General features: G+C 39.2%; 1 protein-coding gene across 2 annotated transcripts in view; it reads left to right on the top strand.

Moving 5' to 3' along the window:
• Window positions 1-21,690, top strand: part of FCHSD2 (FCH and double SH3 domains 2) — a 165,230-nt gene that overhangs the window by 3,952 nt on the left and 139,588 nt on the right. The window lies entirely within an intron of this gene.

Raw genomic sequence — 21,690 nt, 5'->3', positions numbered from 1 at the left:
ATAAATCAGAATGTCGAGCCTTGAGCCTTCTCTGCCCTGTTTTTCTTCTGTGGGTGTTGAAACACCTTTTTGAATGAGAAAGATCACAGCTTTCATTTCCTTAGATTAAAATTAGTGGCTGTGCAGTGTTTAACTAGCAAATGCTGAGTAATAAGTAACAGACTGATCCAAGGAATTTTTTCCCCCTAGATGGAAACTTATTTTTAGAACATCTAGGCCAGGTACTGCTGCTTTAGTCCAGGTTTCGTTAGCATTTCCTATTTTTCAGGAGCTTGTAATTACTTCCGTCTGTATTCTGCTGAAAGACGTCATAAGCATTATTAGCCTGTGGATACAAAAACAGGAAAACCTGTGAAAATGCCGGCTTAAAATATTTTTCTTTAATGTAATTTAATTTCTACAGTTAACTTAATTTGTAAATTTTAATGTTACGGATTAAGAAACTGGGTTAATATATTTAATTCACTAACAGTCACTAAATGTACATAGTCTTTGTTCAGCATTCTTGTTGCATGCAATCTGCGTTTGCAGAATCACTGTGTGGATTTACAGATTAAACATTCTTCAAACATGGAATGATGTGATAGGATATGACAGCTCCATCGTGTCAATGATTTGTTCAAATATCAGATAACAGAATAAGAGAGAGCAAGAGAATTTTTGCTTAAAAACATCTGCTGAAAAACACACAATCTTGGTTTGTGATGCAGAGGTCTTCTAATTGCATCTAGCTGTGAAGGAAGAACTGGGCTTTGGAGACGTGGTAGTCTTGATGCTGCGCCGGTCGGTACCGGAGTGACACTCGTGTGAGAAGTTGGGTGTCAACCTCATCATCCCGTTACTTGTGTATTTGTGACGGTATTCAGGATATGCAGCCACCGTGATTCCGGAGAGTTCCAGACAGCAGTGCTCACTGGAACCACACACAGGATCTTTTTGTCTCTGGAGCGAAGAATTATTTTTATAGAAGGCACCCTGCTGTTATCCGAAAGTATTAAATTTTAACTGAATGCTGTTTGTTTATGAAGCCTTGAGAGAGTTCGGGTCCTTTCGTAGCACTGTTGGAGCTTTCAGGCACCGCAAGAGTGCAACTTCGTACTCCTGTGTCATGCTGCTCTGAATTCTAGAAACTTAACTGCTGCAGTGGCAACAAGAAACTCTGAATACATGGCTTGCAAGCTAGTGATTAAGAATGCGTATTTTAAAATGTTAAATTATTACAAATAATTACTGTATTTGTCAGCGTATAAATGCAAGTATTCAAATCACATATGCAATACTTACAAACCACAGTATTTGTATAGGATTTAAAACTCTTAATTACATTTTTTATATCATTTCAGTTCAGTTTTGTTCAGTTGTATACAACTAAAAAGAAGCGATACAAGGAAAAGATCAGAAAGTTCTCTTACAAGTTGTAGCAGAATACATCTATTGTCTAGTATATTAGCAGATGATTTTTGGCAGCCTACCAGATCGTAAGCATACTTGCCATTCCAATAGCTTTGATATCTTTATGCAAAACTGAGCACTGCTTTAAATGTTTGTAGTTTGAAGGCTTAAACTATGTCATTTAGAGAAGACGAAGACTGAACTACTGTTTATTCCAAATGGGATTCTTTTTGGTTAGGGTTGAGGCATATGGGTGTAACTACCTTTTCTCCAGCCCCTCTGCAGGTACTTAATCTCCTTGAGGGCTGTACATAAACAAAACCACCATGTTTATTTAAATCTAAAATATGTCATCTTGAGTGATAATACAGTGTTTTGTATGCAAGGCTGTAGATTCAGGTCCTGGCGGCCAGGAAGAAAAGGCAACATGTTTTGCTGGTGGAAAGCATACCTGGGACTTGACAAAACTGTGAGCTGATAGTTGAGTGGAAAGCTTTCCTGGGAGTTGGATGACTTTTGACAGAACGTAAAATTCTAATATCCATTAAAAAAAAAATCGAATACCCACTGCAGTCTTACAGACTGCCTTGTCTTTCTCTTCTCTGTGGGAGCTTAGTAGCAGTAAAGCTGGAGTATCTTTTTATGACTTGACAAGACTATAATAAAAAATGTGTTTTGAAATGTGTTAGCAAATAGGTTTAAAAATACATTTCTGTGTTTATAATCTCTGTTTGGCTCTTCGTGTTACATTTCTTCTTACTTTGTGACTGGGGAATTTGTGGAACAAGTGATTCAGGATGCTTTTAGGATCATTGGCTCAGTTTTAGGCATGACATATGTTTATCTTCTGTAGCTCACTGAATCTACCATATCCTTTCACATGGTAGATCTGTGCTGGCATTACTATAAAAAGATTGTCTTTCTGCAACTGTGATGGAGAAAGAGGTTTTTCCTCCTGAAAGGTAAAATGTAGGCTTTGGTGCTGTGAACCAGAAATCCTTCAAAGTTTCTCTGTGGCTCTCACTCTAGCCACACCTGGCTGCTTTTAGGCAGCAAGTTCTTTTTTTTTTTTTTTTTTCCCCAGGGGCCAACTGGATTATGAATGGCTGAATTTATCAGAGGTGTTGGCTATTTTCATAGATTTTGTTTTGGTTTTAAAGATTGCCTTATTTGATTGGTGGTAGTAAATAAGTCACACGTAGTGGTCTAAAATTGCCCTTATTTTGCTGGGCATACTTTCCTTTTGTGTGTGTGCATGTGTCTGCAAAATTGTGAAGAACTCTGTATGATCCACATTTTAATTCAATTTGGTATTTCTGTAATGTATTTATATGCTACAGACTTTATAAACTTGTTAGGTGATAGTTGCTTTATCTTGAACATTATCTTGAGGCCTGCTTTTGAAAAGAACTTTATATGCCTTTACAGTTTTTGCTAATGTATTCTAAAATGTCGTTTTATAAAACTTCTTCGCTTTCATGTTTCGCCAGTGAGAATGAGGTTGTGGTTACATGGCTGTTTTAATCTGTTCTAAAGTCTGGACTGCCGCTGAAGGGCCAGCTCCACTTGCCAACTATTTCTACTGTCTCCTTGTAGGAGCACAAGGATGGGTGAGCCATGTGGATTAGGGAATTTACCCACCTATAATCAAACCTTCCCGACTCTTCTCCCAAAAAGTGATAATTTTTGGCTAAATCCGTTCCCTGATCCAGCTTGCTGCATGGCTGCGCAAGTGCCGCTGCTGGCATGAGAGGTAGGAGGAATGAGTACCTGAGAAGGGAGAGGAAAAGCAAGACGGTGCAGTAGCAGCCCAGGTTCACGTGGGATTAAAGTCACTGTGTAACCACAGCCTAATGCTCTTGTAGAAGGCACAGCTGCTGCTTTGTGAATTACAGAGCTGGAAAGGCCACCTTATTTAAGACTTAGCTAATTTTCTGCTGTCTGAATGTGTTGATCCTATATTGCTTCATCATTTTAAGTCAGTTTACTGTACAGTGTATTGAAAATAGATGTAAAGATTGCATGATTTCTGGCTGAAATGGAATAGCAATACAGTCCTTTCATTTGTTGGGTCCTGAATTTAGTTTTTCATCGCTTTCAACTAAATTCATAGTGTAAAAGGAATTGCCAAAATCATAGGCTTATAATCTTCATGTGCTCCTGATATGGATGCAAATATATGTACAGATACCTCCTTCTGTTTTTTTCCTGCTTCTGTCCTTGTGGTTTCTCCTTTCTTACTTTTTCATATTTAAAATATCTTCTCATCGTTCAGTCTAGCATATATTGCAGTGTAACGTGTCTTATAAATTCATTCAACTTCTTTTTTGTAAAGCTACATTCTCCTCTCATTCTATTTCTGTGTCATTCACCTTTCTCCTTCTGCTGCCTTGCCTTTGTGTGGTATTTTCTATTTTCCATCCTCTCATGCAAAGCTCTGCCCTCTGAAGATTGTTCCCTCCTTCCAGTTTGTCAACTTATTTTTTGTTTTCCCTCCCAGATACTTCATCTCTCCCCTGGTCCTTTCTTTATCCGATTCTGTGCTTGTGAATTTTAATTAGTTCTTAGGCATCACCGCTGTTTCTGAGATGCTTTTGTATTTAATATTCAGCAGTACTGCTAGCAGGCGTAAGCCTGTGTGTTTACCAGCTAAGTGGGGAGATCTCCTTGTGGGTCTTCCTTAACAATGCGAGCCCTTTCTGGTCTCAGATGGTGGTGTCCTGTCAGCTGGGCTGTCCTTCGCTTCTGCTCCACTGAGACGTAGCAGGTTAGACGTGGAGATGTGGAATATATAGGTGAGGAAAGAAGGAGCTTACTGGGGATTTGTGTTTGTGCCCAGCACGAGGACAGAGTGCTGCTTTGACATCTCTTAACTTGGTGTCTCATTCCTGTCATAACAAGCCTGAGTGAACAGTACAGATACTTTAAAAAAAAAAAAAGAAAATAAAAGTATGAATGAATATGTATCTGTAGATAGCTAGTTGCTGCTAGTTTTAACATGTCATTTTTTGTATTGAATTATGCTCCACTTAATAAAGTTGCATGTAACCTTTTGCTATGAATAGACTTTGTACTCTCCGGTGGAATTTGACTACTCTTCTGTAATCTCACTGATTATGTTGGTAGGTTTGTGATAAAGTTTACGGCAACTTTGGCTGTGAGTCAAGCTACTGAAGTAGAAACTAACTGCCGTTCCAATTTTAAATACAGCAAATCTAATATAGCAGCTACAACGCAGATCACTTAACAGATACTGTGTTAGGGAAAAGTCTCGTCACAGTATGGATAGCACTGCAGAAGGATAAGTAATTGGAAAAGAAAACTGTAAAAGAATATGTATTTATATATGTATATAGCCATATATATTAGGATGCCATAAGAGATTCTGAAAAATTATGAGAAAGCTTTACTTTCCCTGTCCTGAGGCAAAGTGGTAGTGAGGAGTTTACCCTTCTTCCTGTTCTTTCTGGTCTCCAACTGCAGGGAATGTAATTTGTTTGGATATTCTTGAACCCTGTATTGGGCTCCAGAGCATGTTTGTCTCTGGCTAGTGGGTATCTGATAAGGCCTTTTTTTTTAAAAAAAATTCCTGTTCAGAACTTCCTTTCTGCAATCGCTGGGGGGTTTTCATGAGGAGGTCATCTTTTTTCCTTTATAATGCTCAGAAATTTGTCCTTCATTGCCACCTTTCCTTTTTCCTCCAAGGTCATTCACTTCATTCAGCAGACGTGATGCTCGCCTGTGGTGTTCGTGGCTTTATTTAAGTAGGAGCAGAGTGATTTTCTGTGCTTACAGATTCTGAATTCTGTAACCTGGCAGAATGGAAGACAGAAGAAGAATTAGAAAAACTCATGAAAACTGTGTGCACAATATTGTTTTAGTCTGGGTTTGATTCACATTTGAAAAGGCTTTCCTTTTCCTACTGCAACTAGTAGATCTAGAGGCTTAATTTATTTTTCTTTAAAGCTTGCAATTTTCTTATGAGTTGATGACATTTTCTTTCCTCTTGGGTTGATCTTTCTCACCACTAGTGAGTATTGTGAGTTCATTTCCCCCCTCTCCCCCCCCCCCAAGCTCTGTTAATTAGTTGAGGGGACACACCATAATTCTTCGCTATAACACTAAATATGCAGAAATTTCAGAAATCTTGAGAAAAGTTGGTGGTGTTACTTCTGAATAATATTCCATATAAAGATGCCACGGAATCTGTGGTCTGGGCACGTTACGTATAATTAGGCAGTCCTTTAATGAAATGCTTGCATTCTTGACGGAATTAAAATCTGGTGATGTTTTGACTGGAACTGTTTGAAGGAAGCTTGGAATGTACTTAAAAAAATGTTGCCTACTGGGTGTGGAAGTCCAAGTTTTGAGCGAGGGGGAAAAAAAAAGTTTCAGTATAAACATAGCCACAGTGTAATGATTCAGACCTATCTTGGCACAGTGAAATTGAGAAATGGACCACACTCCTTCATTTTTTTTTTTTTTATCCCTGACATATAAAAAAGTAATGGATCTCCTGTTTCAATATTTCTAAGTAGCTTTACAGTTTTTGGTTAACTGATGAAGGTTTGGTTTTGATGATTCTTTGGGTGTTTTTTTTTGTAGCAGAAGTAGTAGTGTGGAAAAAAAAAAACCCCAACAGTCCATTTCTCACATCAGACAGAAAATTATTTTTTTTCCTCTGCTTTAGGTTTAAGGCTTGCATTTGAATGAGCTTTTTTTTATTAAAGCAATTCCAACACATGCTCTGGAAGTCTGATTTTTAAGGGCTTGTGTTTCCTTAGAAGCTTTCTGGAGAATTAAGGCTTGTTACGTTAGCTGGTGAGCACTGTGCCTTTCGTATGCATTTCTCTTGGAAGACAGTAAAAAGATGATTCTGGTACTAAGTACAACACACGCATCCTTTGCCAAAGGTTGCAGTTTCAGTTTTGACTCGGTGCCCCCTTTTTAAGAATGAATTCTTTAGCTTGCAGAAAGTTGTGTGGGTTGTTTTTTTTTCTGAATTTTATCCGAGTATGGCCTTTCCTGGAGCTATCATTTTTCACCACAAAGTTACTTGGCAGAGCTCTAGAAAACCAGCAGTTGCGATGCAGTCCTGTAAAGTTGCCTTTGTTACAGAATTTTATGGTGGCAATTGCAAGGCGTAGCTGAAAATCGACCGAGTTAGGTATATTAGAATATATGGTACAGGATAATTTTAAAGGAGCAAAATGCTCTTCCTTTGATCCACTTGATCAAACCCAAGCCTGATCCTGTGAGGAAGGTTTTCCCTTTGAGGCTCTAAGTATTTTTAATCCCGACTCTTTCTTCCAAACCCTGTATGTAAGAGGAATTGAAGATGTTCGGGACATACCACAAACGTCATGATAAGCTGTATTGGAAAGAGGAAGGGCATTCTTATCATTCCAGACACAATTAGCGTAGCCTGGCTTAATTTCCTATGGTGCTTTGTTGTATTTGTTTCATCATGTTTGGTGGGAAAAGGTTTATTTTGCAGGTTTTGCATCCTTTGCCAATACTGCTTTTAGCATCTTTTGCAGACAGTGCTTTCAGCCTTTTAGCATAACCTACACAAAGACTTTTGTAAACAATACCTGCTGTGGCTTGGGACATTGAAGCTGTTGATAGCCTCAATAGATGGCTGCACTCCACCCTTTTCATCTAGCTTCCTTGCTGAAGACATTATTTTTTCTTCCCCTCCCCTCCGTGCCAGCCTTGTCTTTCCTCTGGAAGTTATTTTAGACATTCACAGGTGAACATAGAGGTGTACATCCGCTAGTGAAACTGATTTTGTGTTCGGGTTCGTGGTCCATTGTATTATCTGTCTTGCCGGTACAGATTGTCGTCTTTTGCCTCTGCGAGAAGGATGTGGTGAATAGCAGGAGATGGTATTGCACCACCAGAACTGGCTTCACCGAAGTGTTTTTGACCATGTGTCAAGCTGGCTCAGAACAAGTTCAATTTTTGTCATGCTAAAAATACCCGCCAGCACATTGTGAACACTAGTTCTTGGCAATGCCGATGTTTGTGCCGCAGAACTGAAGTTAATCAGAAAGTAAAACCTTGTCCGTGGTCCCTAATGCAAACGGTGTCGCAAGTTGATGTTTCTAAAAAATAATAATAATAGAAAAGATACCGCTTTTCATAGGAGCTGATATGACTCGGGGAATCTGATAGTTGTTGCTGTATCTGGAGTAGTTTTTACGTTTTTACTAAAAGTTACAATTGGAACCTGTGTGTATTTTGTGTCTCATAAAGGCTAGTTGAACTTTATATAAAGGATGCTGAAGAACCTCTTAAGAAATGTACAGAATTTATGTTATAGACCTGTTTGGCCAGTCTCCTGATGGTGCATTGTGTGAATTTCCTTTTAATATTTGAGTTTCTGGATTCAGGTCAAGTCCAGCTTTGAAAACAAAAGAGAACGGCTGGTCTCGTCTCCTGTCAGCAGACCTTGAAAACCTTGTGTCTTCAATGCTAGTGAGTCGGTAGCTTGTCCTGAGAAATGAGGGAAACGGTATTATCAGGTCCTGTCTCATGTAAATACTCTTCATAGGGGAGGCAGAGGTAGAAAGAGAGATTGCTTTTGTTTGGTTGTGGTTTTTGTTTTTTCCAGATAGGGGCCAATGTAGCGTGGTTTTCTGACTGCAGAGAACTTAGCACCGTGTTACTTGGCTCGCCATCCCCAGCTGGTCATTGAGATCAGCTTCTCCTGGACTTCTAACCTAGCTGTTACCTTGCATTACAGTTGGTGATTTTAGTTTTCTGATGAATATGCATCTGTTTCTTTGGGGTTTTTTTTGTCTTAGTACAGTCAATGAGCTTGTTTTATCTTCTTAGCCACTTACTGCAGTATGAAACCACACATAAAAAAGTGTTCTGCATTCATATTTTTAAAAATGGGCTGTAAAAAAAGGGCAAAACCTAATCAAACCAAAGTTATTCCAGTCAAGTATTTGCAGTAAACGAAACTGGTTTATAATAGCTCAAAGTAGTGTTTCTCTGTTTGTTTTTTATAGTAGGTTTTAAGATTTTAATAGCATTTTTCCAAAATGCATAGTAGGAATACTTTAAGTTAGAGGCTTTTTATTGAATTAATGTTTGTAAGTGTTCAGTTGTGTTTATTTCTGAAATAAACACAATGTTTCCAATTAATACTTAAGGAAAGAGAGTAAAAGTAACTTAAAAAAAAAAAATCTATGGACTTCTTGTTTTTTTCCTGTGTGCTAGTGTAAGCGTGTAGATTCTATTCTTAGATTTTTAAAGTTGTTCTTAATGTTTGGAGATGTTCCTTGCAACAGTCTTTTGAGTTATTTTAAGTATTCCTTTCTTTGTGCCTGTGAGAATGCGGTTGGGTCCCATACCCAGTGGCTACAAGAAGGTTGTTCACACACATCTCTATCCCCCTGTGCTTTCTCCAGCAAGCATCCTTTTAATGAGAAAGACAAAGTCGTTGGTGTCTAATTTTATGAGAAGAGCTCAGCCATGCAGAAGACTTTCGAAGATTTATGGTGGTAAAGCCACTAAGTATAGTTATTTCTAGCTTGTGTGCCAGATGCGAGCCAGTGTTAGTGAAGAAAATTTTGGCACTTGTGACCATGTTTAAATACATACAATACCGAGTGTAAATAAGGTTGTTTTTTTTGGCTCTGCTATATTCTGTATGCATATTTGGAGGGGAGAAAAAAAGAGAGGAGGCAAAAACCGAAACAAGCCACAATTTTTCTTGAGGGTATGATACCCTAAGATGATCTCAGATCAAAAGTGTTTTTAAAGATGTTTGAATATAAGAATAAATGAATTTCTATATTTTGTGAGACATTCCTGGCAATATTTGGAAAGGTTGGAAATTTGAGAAATTACTTAAAATTATTTTTTAAGGGTATACAAGGCGGAAGTACTTTGGTTTTAATTCGGAGTTTGAGAATGGCAGAGATGAGGGCCTGAATTTTTTAAAAAATGAAATAAAATTAACCCAGACATTTTTCAGACTTTCAGCAGCATAGTAAAACAATTGTATTCTCTTGACGTAATTGTGAATTTCTATCTTGAAATATTACCATATGTTAGGCTGCTGAATTTCTGTTAATATTTGATCGAAAAATCAATGTCTGTCCATCCTAAAACCAGGCAGTGACAGAGGAGAGAGGCTAGAATGACTTGTGAATTAAAAAAAAAAATTCAGAAAAGCAGTAATAAACAGCATTACGGTGCCTTGATTTCTAGCAGCCGCTTTTCATACTGTTGGTGTCTACCCAGTCTGGTTTTAGCCTATCTTATCTCTAAATGTACTTTGCTCATTGTCAGCTGTGTTGCCACTGGTGAAAAAGGGTGTAGATGGCAGCGGCTTTACATGTTATTTTAATGTGCTTGTTGTTTAAGAAATTTTCTTTCATGTTAATTGATTTTGTGTGATTGTTTCTACTTATCTCTATGCGATCTAAGCTGACTAAATAAGAGGACAAGTAAATATAGCTGCCTAGTAACACCTAATTAGAAGTGGGTCCTGCTTTTGAATTTCCTCTTTATCTTCTCATTCTTCCCTTGTTCTTCTCAACACTGTTAGTCCACATAGTTGTGTGAGAGACAGTGCACAGGTAAAGCGTTCACATTTTCTGTACAAGATCTGCTACAGTATTTATATGTTTGTATAGTTGGGGGAAACCAAGCCATTTCTGGGAATGCTAGTATTACTTTCAAGGTTCAGTTCCATCCAAATTACAAGAAGGAGAAGAAACAAGAGAGGACCATCCAAGGTGTTTTTTAACATGAGTCGCCACAAAGTGCAAACCTTTGAATTTTAATAAATTTATTTCACCAACTCCTGTGATATTGGTATAAGGTGATAAACTTAAGTTAATTCACTATACCAGCAATACCAGAACACATAGGTGCTCTTTCAAAATAGATGTGCCTCCAAGGTATCTCCCCTGGGGTGTCTAACCAGTAAGAATGTCAAACTCTGTCACACCTTCATTCTGTGCTGCAACTATTGCCGTGACAGAGCCAGCTGTTTTCCACCTAGGTGGGGAAATGAAATTGCATACAGCAGTTGCTCTTGCTGTGTCCGTTTGACATTATACCACTCTCTGCTTGCATGTAGCACTGCTTTACAATTTGGCATATGGGGAGTAAGAGTTGTAGTTTGTCCTTCCTGATGCTGGATTGGAGGAAATAATTTGGTGACTGGAATGATCTCTACCCCCCCACCGAGTTCTGCAGTGAAAGGTATTGAGGTGACTTGTGTTTCTTTAATGTGTGTAGGTCTGTATCTGAAAATATGGCCAGACAGAATACTGCGGAGCATATCTGGTTGGCTTTGCTCTCTTAACTGATGAAACACAAGCTAACTGTGGTCCACAGGTTCATAGAATCACAGAACCCAGGTTGGAAGGGACCTCAAAAGACCATCTGGTCCAACCTTTTGTGGAAAAGGGAGCCTAGATGAGGTTACCTAGCACCCTGTCCCATCGCATCTTGAAAACCTCCAGCAATGGGGACTCTGCCACGTCCCTGGGGAGGTTGTTGCAGTCTTTGATTGTTCTCCCTGTAAAAAATTTCTTTCTTGCATCGAGATGAAACCTCTCCCAGTGTAACTTGTACCGTTGCCCCTTGTCTTCTCCATGTGGCTCCTTGTGAAGAGAAGTTGTATGACCATACTAGACAACAAGGAGTCAGAGAGGTGGGACCTTCTAGTTTAGGCTCAGTGGTAACACAGCCAGTAGCATTTATGCATTTTCAACTAGAGGACTTCAAAACTCTACTTTTTTTTTTTCCTTGCCTTCCTTCAATGCTTCTGGAGATGGCAAGAGTGTTGAATAGGACTATGTGTCTGGAGCAGCCGCAGTGTTGAAATAGCGTATCTATATAGCAAGGTAGTGTGGTGCGTGAATGTGGGTTGTAAAAGCTGAATGTTGTGCGTTTCAATACCTCATAATAACAGAGAATTTAATTCTGTTTACTGAAAGTAAACAGAAAAAAAAAACAGAAAAGTTGTTTAAAAACCTTTTCATACTAGATGATGTTTTTTCTCTTCCTCTGTGTGAAAGCAGCCAATAAATCTACTAGAGATGATCTCTCTGAAAGAGACGTTGGACTTTGAGAATCCAGACAGGGAAGAAAATGCCTGTAGTGTGGTTTTTTTGGTGTTGTGTTTTTTTTTTTTTTTCGTGAGGGGGGGAGTTATCTTTTTTCAGGTATGCCTAAGCAGGATAATAGAAAGGTGTGTGAATTTGTAAGCAAAACGATTCAGGGCTCGTGATTTGATTTCCTCTCTAGATCTTAGAGCAATCTCATCTTTTCTTTGCAGTTAAAAGAACACTTAGATGTCTGTATATCAAACATTAATATTTTGGGGGTATTGAAGTATTTTGTATAACTAATATCTTTGGATCTGTTAGCGGGAGCTGTCACTATTGCTTGTATTCCACGTTTTCCACCCAGTAGTAGAAAAAAGATGAGAGAAAAGTAATTTCTGCAGTTTCTTTGAGCAGTTGCAGTAAGACTAGTTTGTATCTGCTGCTTAGCTATTTTCTGTGTGTTTCAAAGAGAAGTGAAGAGCTCAAAAGAGTAATGATCTGGGAGGTGTTCAGTCTTTCGAATCACTACCTCTCTATATAGTGACAGACTTGGGAGTTCTCTTTGGGTATTTGATTTTTATCCTGTGCTTGCTGTGTAAAAGGTGCAGAAGCACTTGATATGATGCGATGACCAATGTGCAGGTTTTCAGGGTAGCATCTGCCTAAAAACTTCTAATCTAGCAAAATGTATGCAGCGCTTAAATGATGTGCATTATGTTCAGATAGGTTAAAAAAACCCAACCAAACTAAAACAAAAATCAAACTTTAAAATTGTTCATCTGTATTTGTATTAATCTACGTGAAAGCAGATTTCAGTTAGTTACTGTGAGCTGATCAGTTGTGTAGAAAAGAATAGAAGGCCATATATTCTAGTTTTTCTAAGCTTCTAAGTTTGAAGCTTAGGCTTGTCTGCTGAGGAGGTGAACATCATCTTTGTTATTACATGTCTTTCATTTGTAAATCTGCAGAATTTGGATGCCAGTATCCACACTGGTTAAAGTTGGTATTTCAGTCTGCCTATTGCTGGGGGAGGAGTGACTTGCCTATCTCTAATACCGGGGGAGTTAAATCCTCCATGTTTCTATTGCTTTTGTAGCAGCTAGTGGGCATTAAGTACTCAAGAAATAGTATAAAAGTCTGCATAAAGAGTTTGAGCATCTTCTAGTGTGTTGCTGAAGCCTGATAACAATGTTCTTTAATTCTTTCTTCTGCACATGCTTCCTGTTTGTGCTCCCTTTTCTTTTGGTAAGAGGTGGCTGTCTTCGCTTTCATCTTTACAAATGTGCAAGTAGGAGTGAAGATATGTTTCTTTTACTTGAAATCAAGGATGGTGATGTTGTTATTCCTGATTTCCTGGGGAGACTTGGACTTCTGACCAGTCGTGTTCTGTGTCCTGCAGCCAAGGTTTGCCGTTACTGCAGAGCTCTGCTGTGCCAGAGGAATGTGACTGTTGACAGTGGTCTTTGTTCTGGAGTTTGGGGTAGTCTTTTAAACACCCCGGGCCTAGATTGTGGAGTGCGTTGAGCTTTCATCCTCCCCGAAAAGTTCACTTTACTTAGCAGGGGTGCTTTGATGTTCTCTGCTTGCTGGAGCTGATTAATGCCAAGTCCTTCACATGGAGGTGCACTGCAATGCTGCTGTCCAGTTAATAACCGAGACCAGATCTTTTCAGCCAAAAAGATGTTATTGTGAATCCAGACTCATCCAAACACTTCTCTACTCTCAAGTGAGCAAATGGATCTCCCTGCTGTAGAAGTTTTATCTGTTGAAATTTTGAAAATTTTTTTCTTTCTAAATTTAGCAGGTTAGTTCAATATTATGCTAGACGAGGGCTTAGCCCTATTTTGTTGACATAGCTAGCTAGATGTTTGAAAGGTGTTTTGCCTTATCTTCAGCTAGCTGTGCTGGCGAACTGCCAGTGCAGAGGCAACCTGTATTAGCAACTGTGTTCTGGTTTTACTGTAGCTTTTCATTCAGGAAAAATAGTCTAACTATAGGATACTCCTGCTCCCCAAAAGTGCTGTTTTCATAAATGAATTTCCAATTTAGTTATAGTAAAAACTGATTCTTAATTCCCAGTTAAGCACCTGGGCTGCATTTGCCCTTGGGGAAGATTATCCTCTGTGGGGCTTCCTGTTCCGAGGTGTTTGTAGCAGCTGATGCTACTGCAGGTAGTAATCAAGATCAAGGAAAGCCAACGGCAAGAAGAAAAGGCTTCTTGTACTCTTTCAAATATCTTTTCCAGCAGGCTGGTTGGCAGTAGACTTGAGTTAAGTTTCTGCTTTTTGGAAAAAGGATGGGGTGGGACCCTGGCTTCTCTTTCCCTGTGTAGGGAATGATCAAAGCAGAAATGACTGGTTGTACTCAAGAACCTTCCCAGGTGAATTGGGTAGAGGTAAGGAATGCCATCATTCCAGAAAAGGAGATGAGCTGAACTGAAAAAGAAACAGTTCAAGGATAGGCAGTGCCCTGCCAGGCCTGGTGGCGAGTGGCATTAGTAAGAAAATACTAGGGTTCGTGTTTGGTTTTGTTTGTTTGTTTGTTTGTTTTTTTCCCCCTTCTTTCCCCTATCCAGCAGATGCTCTATCTGCAGCAATTTAGCAGCCTCCACTCCTTTTCTCATTATTTCAACGACACCAAATTCAGAAAGCGTAATTCTGTCTCAGTGTCTCCCCTGTTGCTTCCTCTGAGTCCCGTCTGGCCCAGGGAAAAGGTACATGAGCTGAATAGCGGGGAACTGAGCAACCTTTCCGTTGCTTATTTAGCACAGGCACTCGCGGTGGTAGGAATAGTTGTTTTTCTATAGTGTGTGGACCACAACCTGTAATAGCGATATAGCATTGAATTATTCTGGTGGGAGGAAGTGTGCATTTCGCAGTTCTCGGTGACTGACGGATCCGGTTCCTGCATGCAAGGTACGAGCAGGCTTAAATATCCTTTGAAGGAAAGCTGTGAACAGTATTGTTTACAGAAAGCTATATGGTGAGCAGGAATGTGCTTTCTTGTTATGACATCTGTGTACAGAGTACTGTACTGTGGGTAAGCAGTTAGGTTGGTTCACCTGGCTTGTGTCAACTATCCTTAAACATCTTAAACCCACTTTCTTTGGCAAAGTTACGAGACTTTGCACTGACGTGGCTGAGGTGTGGGCACATTCCACGCCGACTGTTGTACGTGCGGTAGTGTCTAGGAGAGGTGTGCAACAAATAGCAGCTGTTTCTTAAACAGCAGCAGCTTGTTGTGAAGGTACAAATGGCTTAGCACATAGAGCAATATGATTGGGGTGTAAATAGCGCGTGAATACTGCCTTCACACAGAGACACCTCATGAACAGTATTCTAGTGGTGAATGTGCTGAAGGTCTGCACATTGCCTGAAAAGTAGAGATAAATTGTTTACAGTTGCAGCTTCTTTTCTTGCTCTAAAACTTTCTAAGGAATACTCTGAGATATACCTACAGATATATTTTAAAAATTGGACCACGTATTTTCAGTGAATTTTATTGACTTAAAAAATAACAGTATATGTACTGTATTCTTACAAGACAGGGCAATTGTGTTGGAGGAAAAAAACATTACAGGAATTATTACTACTTGTCGAATGCATTAAAACACAGAATTTGACTTAAGTCAATGTTAATGACAATGAAACCTCGTGAAGGGCATAATTTAAAAATGAAGTGCCTGTATTAAAAATATAGGTAAAGTAAGGAGAAAAGTCTTTTTAATAAACTTGGGTGGCAGATTAGATTCCTAAAATGTGACAGATGAGTAAGGTAAAAACTCTAAGGTGGTTGTTGCCTACTACAAAACATTTTGCAGATCCAGGATGAAATAAACTGCTTGAATGATGAAATGTGTCTTGGCTTCTTCGAGGAGCTGTTAAGCAAATGGGGATCAAAGAAACTCCTCATATTCCTGTTTTCTAAAAACTCCTAGTAGACTGTCTGAATTATGCTAGTGGGTTTTTTTTCTAAATAGGAAATATCTTGAATATGATAAATCAGGTTTGGGTAAGCTATAAAAAAGCTTTGTATTTGTCTAAATTGTATCTTTCCCTATTGTTTGCTTAGTTTCCCATTTAAAACAAAAAGTCCTTAGTGATCATTTTAAATACACCTAAAAGCTCTAAAACCAGTGTTCATATTTTTCATAAATCCTAATGCTGTAATGATGGCGTGCTTTTATTTTGAAGAGGGTGAATGAAATGTTCACGCTCACCAGCAGCTTTCTGGTTGTTCTTTTTGTTTTCTTTTTTATTCTACTAAAGGGAAAATATCTATTGTTTTAGTGTTGTTTTGTGTCTGGATGTCATGTTTCTCTGATCACATGCTGGACTGTTAATACTTTTCTGAGACAAATCGCTGAAAACATTGACTACGTTTGAGGTTACAAGAATTCTCTATATATAGTGACAGAATTGATTTTTTTTTTTTTTTTTTGGCTCTGTTGCTAGTGGCAACTCGTCCTAATCCCAAACTGTACAGTAATGTGATTTATGGTGAGTACATTGCTGGCTGTTTAATGTTGTCTGGAAATTTTTTCGTTGTGCATTGCTAGAGGGTCATTATTCAGGCACGAGGTAAAGATATTTCATGGTTTGAGAAAGAGTCGTTTGTTATAGGTTGTGTGGATCAGAACATTTTAAATGGTGAATAAAATCTTAGTTCAAAATCATACCTAAAACTGAAACTTGGGACAAAATTGCTTTGTCATTTTTGATAGGTTTATGAAAGAGAAGCTTCTGATTAACTGAAAGCTTGTGCTGATAAAAATTACAAATTTCTCCTGTTTAAACTCCAGTTTGCTTGTGGGTTTGTACTATCACACCAAGTATTTTGCATATATGTTAATATTTTTGTTTAAATCAGATAACTGAGCATGTTCCACATACTGCATTAAAAAACTTATGTTATAAAAGTTACCAAGATGTATGTTATGTATGTTATAAAGAGCCCCTAAGCTTGCACCCACTGGCCTATGCCAATTGTGATTGACCTCTAAATGTCCTGGTAAAAATGGTGACTTCATAACACATTGTATGGGGAAGTTGTAGATTTTAAGTACGTCACTTAAACTATTGTGAGTAAGCAAATTTAAAATATAAATGTGCTTTGTAGGGAGGGATATTTTTTAAACAGCAGGAAATAATTCATAGAATCATAGAGTCATTAAGGTTGGAAAAGACCTCTAAGATCATGGAGTCCAACCATCAACCCAACACCACCATGCCCACTAAACCATGTCCCTAAGCGCCTCATCTACCCGTCTTTTAAATACTTCCAGGGTTGGTGACTCAACGACTTCCCTGGGCAGCCTGTTCCAAGGCTTGACAACCCTTTCGGTGAAGAAACGTTTCCTAATGTCCAATCTAAACCTCCCTTGGCGCAACTTGAGGTCATTTCCTCTCGTCCTATTCATGTGCGAGAACTTCTAAGGTCAAGAAATTCAAAGTTAGACTGTCTGTATTTTGTATTTCAAAGCAAGATCCCGTTTATCTGCTCTCTGTGTGTGCACATGGAAGGCCAATCAGTTTTCTACTCCTTTGAATTGAATGGGGTTAGAAGAACAGTAGTGCCTGGATTGCCAAAAATACAACAGTTGATAATTTTTTTTAAACCTGTCTGCCAGGTAATAACAGGGCTGAGAGTCTTGAATTTTGTGATGGCATGGGTGGCAGTAGTCAACCGCTAAGAGCCTAGGTCAGCTGGAGGGTTTCTATCTACGGAAGATAGAGAAAACCAAATAACTTCCATTGTTTACTAAGACTTGTTTCATAGTAAAAAGGTTGAGAGAAATTCAGGCTTGTAAGCATGCTGCCACTTGTTTCTTGTATAGGAGGTTAAGCCTCTTCTGGTTTAGTTACCTCTGGGTCCAATTTAGAATAAGCTTCTCCTGCATCCAGAAGAATGATGCTGATGAAGACCTGCAGCTGTGTTTAGAAACAGCTATACTTTATGTCAAGGATGGGGCTCAGTGATAACTGAGCAGAGACAGGTTGTTCCTAGCTCTGCCTCTCTTCTAGGTTTTTCTAATTCCCCTGGAACCAATGCATTAAAAAATCTTTTTTTCTGTTTCAGAGAGTTGCTTGAGGGGAGGGCAAGAAGATGATCTAGATACTGAAAACTGTGTGTGAAAACTGTAGTAAAACAATTGTAGATGAATGCCAGCGGGAAAGGCAGAAGACTGCTTTTGACACAAATATACCATGCACAACTTTGATTCCTTGATTTAGGAGGATCTTTGTTATATAGTTTGCCATATGCTGATTTAAGTTATAAGCAGATTTTTTGCAAATTGGTTGAAATGTTTTCTGCTTTAGTACCTCTGTTTACATTCAAGAGAATTTTCCTTTAGTGTAGTTTATCTTAGTTCAGAATAAGTGGATATTTAAAGAGTAAACATTCCAAAGGACAAACCATAGCAAAGCTGCCCAAGATGATTAGTTTTAGTGGCAGGAAAAGCGTACTTCTAATTGCAGCATTGAGATGCTGAATCGGAGGCAGTTGGTGAGTTACTGTAAATGTTCTGTGTGGCAGAATAGGAGTAGAAAGATGTAGCAAGACTCCTCAGGGCGGTCAAATGTTCCATAGTAGCTGAATCAACAAAGGATTACTGTGTACTTGGCTATAAAAGGGATGGGGTGAATATTGTAGCTTTTATGTACTTGGGGAAAACTACTGTTTGAAAATAGCAGTATGTGTTATAGTACGGCATTTATAGAGGAGAGAAGAGCTCTGATACGTTACAGGATGTTTGAACTGCCAGTTAATACCGTTCTGCAGGAACTTCTGAAACTGTGTTCAGAAGAGCTGACTATTTTAAGATTAAGTTTGAAGAGGAAACAGTACAAAGAGTGTGTATATTAAAATCAAGTTTCAAAAATCTCCACCTTTTTTTGCTTTTGTACTTGCCAGAGAACTGGAAAGACACTGAGGTAAGTAGAAAAAGTGAGGGATGACTTGCTAACTGGCTGCAAGAACAGTGCCCAACAGGGAGGATAGCTGAATTTCTTGACTCAGCAAGCGAAGAGTTTCTTGATGTTACAAATACTTATGCTTTAAGAGTTGTAAAGATGTCCTTCACACATCTGCTGAGATCAGGCAGACCTCCAGTTGATTCACAAGCAGGAAATGTCACTGGCTTCTCGTGGTGGGTCATAGAGCTTCATTGTGGGCAAAAGTTTAGGCTGTGGGTGACCTCGCGAGGGTGGTTTTGAGTTTGTTCTTCTGGCTTGCGTGCTTTCACAGCTGACGGGAACTTGGCCTACCCAGCAATGATCGTATTAGTATGCTCTTGTTGAAAGTCTTGGCCTGGAGGCCACATTCACACTGCGTTGAGATGCTTGTGGTATAAGAACTGCAAATTGTCCATACTTGTCGTGGGAGGAAGGCTGGTATTCGTAACTTGCTGTTAGGAGTCCTGTCCTGACTAGTGGCAGCTTGGGCTTCTGTGACCACAAATTGACTTCAGGACCTAGAGACAGCTTGGATTGATGGTTTTAGCTCAGTTTTTCTAAGGAAGACTTCCAGAAAGCTAAGGAGCAAACCACGCTGTTGCGTGGGAAGATCAGGAATTTCAGCAGAAGCCCCACAAGGCTGAGCAAGGAGCTAAAGGACAGCATACAACAAGTGAAAACGGTGGGCGGTAAAGGAGGAGTATTAAAGCTTTGCTTTGCTACTGAAGGACAGTATCAGTTGCATCTACAGTTGGTCAGGGACATGAAGAGTAATAAAAGGGGTGCTACGAGAATGGTAGCAGCAAGACATTTTCAGAGGTGACAGGGGAGACAGCCTAGTGATGGCTTCTAGGGAAGAGACTGCAGTACTCAACATTTTAATTTTTTTCCCTCAGTCCTTGCAGGCGAAATCTTTACCTAGACTTATGTGCTTAACATATCATTTGGAAAGATACCGCTCTGATATGAATATTTATGAACATCTTTCTACAAGACCTGGGGCAAAAATTGCACATATGTATCTCCATACAGAACTACAAGGATGATGATCTTGTGCTATGAGACAGCAAGTTTAGTTGGAAATAGACAAATAAAGCCAACCCAAAATCTAAGCAGCGGAACTGTGTTTGGACAGTGCTATTAAATGCTCAACACAGTACAGTAACTTATTCTAGAGTTTATTTAATAGGTGGTACAAATTCTTCACCAGGAAAGGCAATAGTAGTAGTGCTGATATTATTCAAACCTGACATGGAATAGGAAGTGTATGCACTGAGGGATCCAGACTTTTGCTCCCTGATAAAAATGCTGGTGAATTGCTTTTTCTTTATCAGATAAATCTGGAAGGTAACAGTGTGCATATAAAATAGTCACCTTTCTAGGAAGAGATCTGTTTCATTCAGATGATATAAAATCATTGAACAGAGGGAGTTTGTTATTTTTAAAACCTAACATAAAGGCTATTATTTGCTGTAACATAGGATTTGGGTGATTTTTTTTCTTGAAGTGGCTGAAAAGGAAGCTGAAGTACTCTGTGGCAGTGGAGAGTATGGTCTTGAAAGAAATGGAAGTGATTTTCTGCTTGCTTACAACTTCTTGATTTCTTCAGTTGCCTTTTTGCGAGAGCAAAGGCATGACGTCTAGTCTTAGAGAGGCAACATTGGTTTGACTGACATACGGGGATGTTTAAATCTGACTAGCCAGAAAGTGATTGGAGGCAGTGCCCTCTCTGGTGAAGTATCTTTTGTTGTCAGTGACTTTCAGGTGGTCTGACAGTGGAAGGAGTTGTAATAAAGGAGTTAATTCCTTTACATGTTCTGATTAAGGTGAAACTTTACCTTGGCTATGGGTGCTGAAAGAGGAACTTGATGCCTTTTTGGCCAAAGAGCCTTTGAACTGCTTCCCTGTGGGGATCTCTATACCTCTGCCCTTTTCCAGGTGGATTCAGGGAGAAATGTCCCGTTAGCCTGCTTGGGTAAGAAAAACCTTTCCGCTATCTAGTAGAGAATACTTAAAACAGTTTGTCCGTACTTTCCCAAGACAGTTGAGCATGGCTGTCTAGATGGATGCAGATGTATAACCTCCTTTGCCCTATTCTCAGAGCTGGCAGGTCTGTTAGATGTGGAGCATCCAGATCAGAGCTGTTGGAGGTTCAGCCAGCTTGGACCGCGACCAGAGGAACCGTCAGATTTGTACCAGGTGTACGGGCCTGCCTGCCACACTTGGGACACGCACCGTGCCTTTCTCGTTCCAAACCTTGCAGCTTTCCAAGTCACTTGCTTTGTTTTTTCGGTGTAGCTGTCAAAACAGAAGTTATATTTGTGTTAGATTTAACAGATTTTAAAAGATACTTTATTTGTGATGCTAGAACAATAGCAATAGTGAATGGACGTGTTGACACAAACTTTGTCTGAAAAAGCAGACTGTTTGTTGTGATAAAAGCATCGTTGTAGAATTAAGTTTGCATGCTTTTTCCTAGGTGAATTTTTTGATGCGTAAGTAAAAGATCATTAGTGTTGTTCAATGATCAATGTAGGCATGGTGGACAAGCAGAATTTGTGCCAGGAAACATGTTACGGCTAGACAAAATTTTACTAAACTGCACACGGTCACTTAATGCTACTTTCTCAAACTTTTGTAGGTAGGTGTGTCAAATACATTTCTTCTTTTGATGTTCATCACTGGATCAGTCTTTTGTGATCTTCATATATGTTACAAATAAAAGAGGCACCCTAAAACAGAACACAGAACCGGTGCTGTATGGATTTTCAAGTTACACTTTCTTAATTTGAAAAGCAGGCAGGCTGATGAATTTGCAGCTGCATAACTATTAGGGCTGGCTCGAGGGGCAGGGAAATATGCTGTTGAGGAGAGGAAAGAGGATCGCACTGCTGTTTTCACTGGTAGCACAAAGCCCTATCAAAAAATTAACGCTGATATAATTTCAGTCGTTTAAGAGTCCAGAATTCACTCTGTAAGGCTGCTTAACCCACTTCCACTGGACTGGCGTGGGCTTTCTATTTTGCAGTAGATGTAACTTTGAAAGTGCAGCAGCCGTGAACTTGCTTCAGCTTACCTTTAGCTGGGTGGTAAGGGAAAGAAGGGTCATTATCTTCTGATACTTTTTCCCTGCTAATGCCGTGTCTCAAGTTTATGTAAACCTGAAGAAGCTCACAGAGCTTTCCAGTTGTCTGTCAGATACTTGTCGAATCACAAAGCTGACAGTGAGTTTTTAGATGCTATAGGCAGTGAAATGGTTCTGT

Source organism: Calonectris borealis, chromosome 1, assembly GCF_964195595.1.
Source record: "Calonectris borealis chromosome 1, bCalBor7.hap1.2, whole genome shotgun sequence".
NCBI lineage: Eukaryota > Metazoa > Chordata > Aves > Procellariiformes > Procellariidae > Calonectris > Calonectris borealis.
The sequence above is the reverse complement of the archived record's forward strand: the minus strand, read 5'-3'. Positions and strand labels throughout refer to the sequence as shown.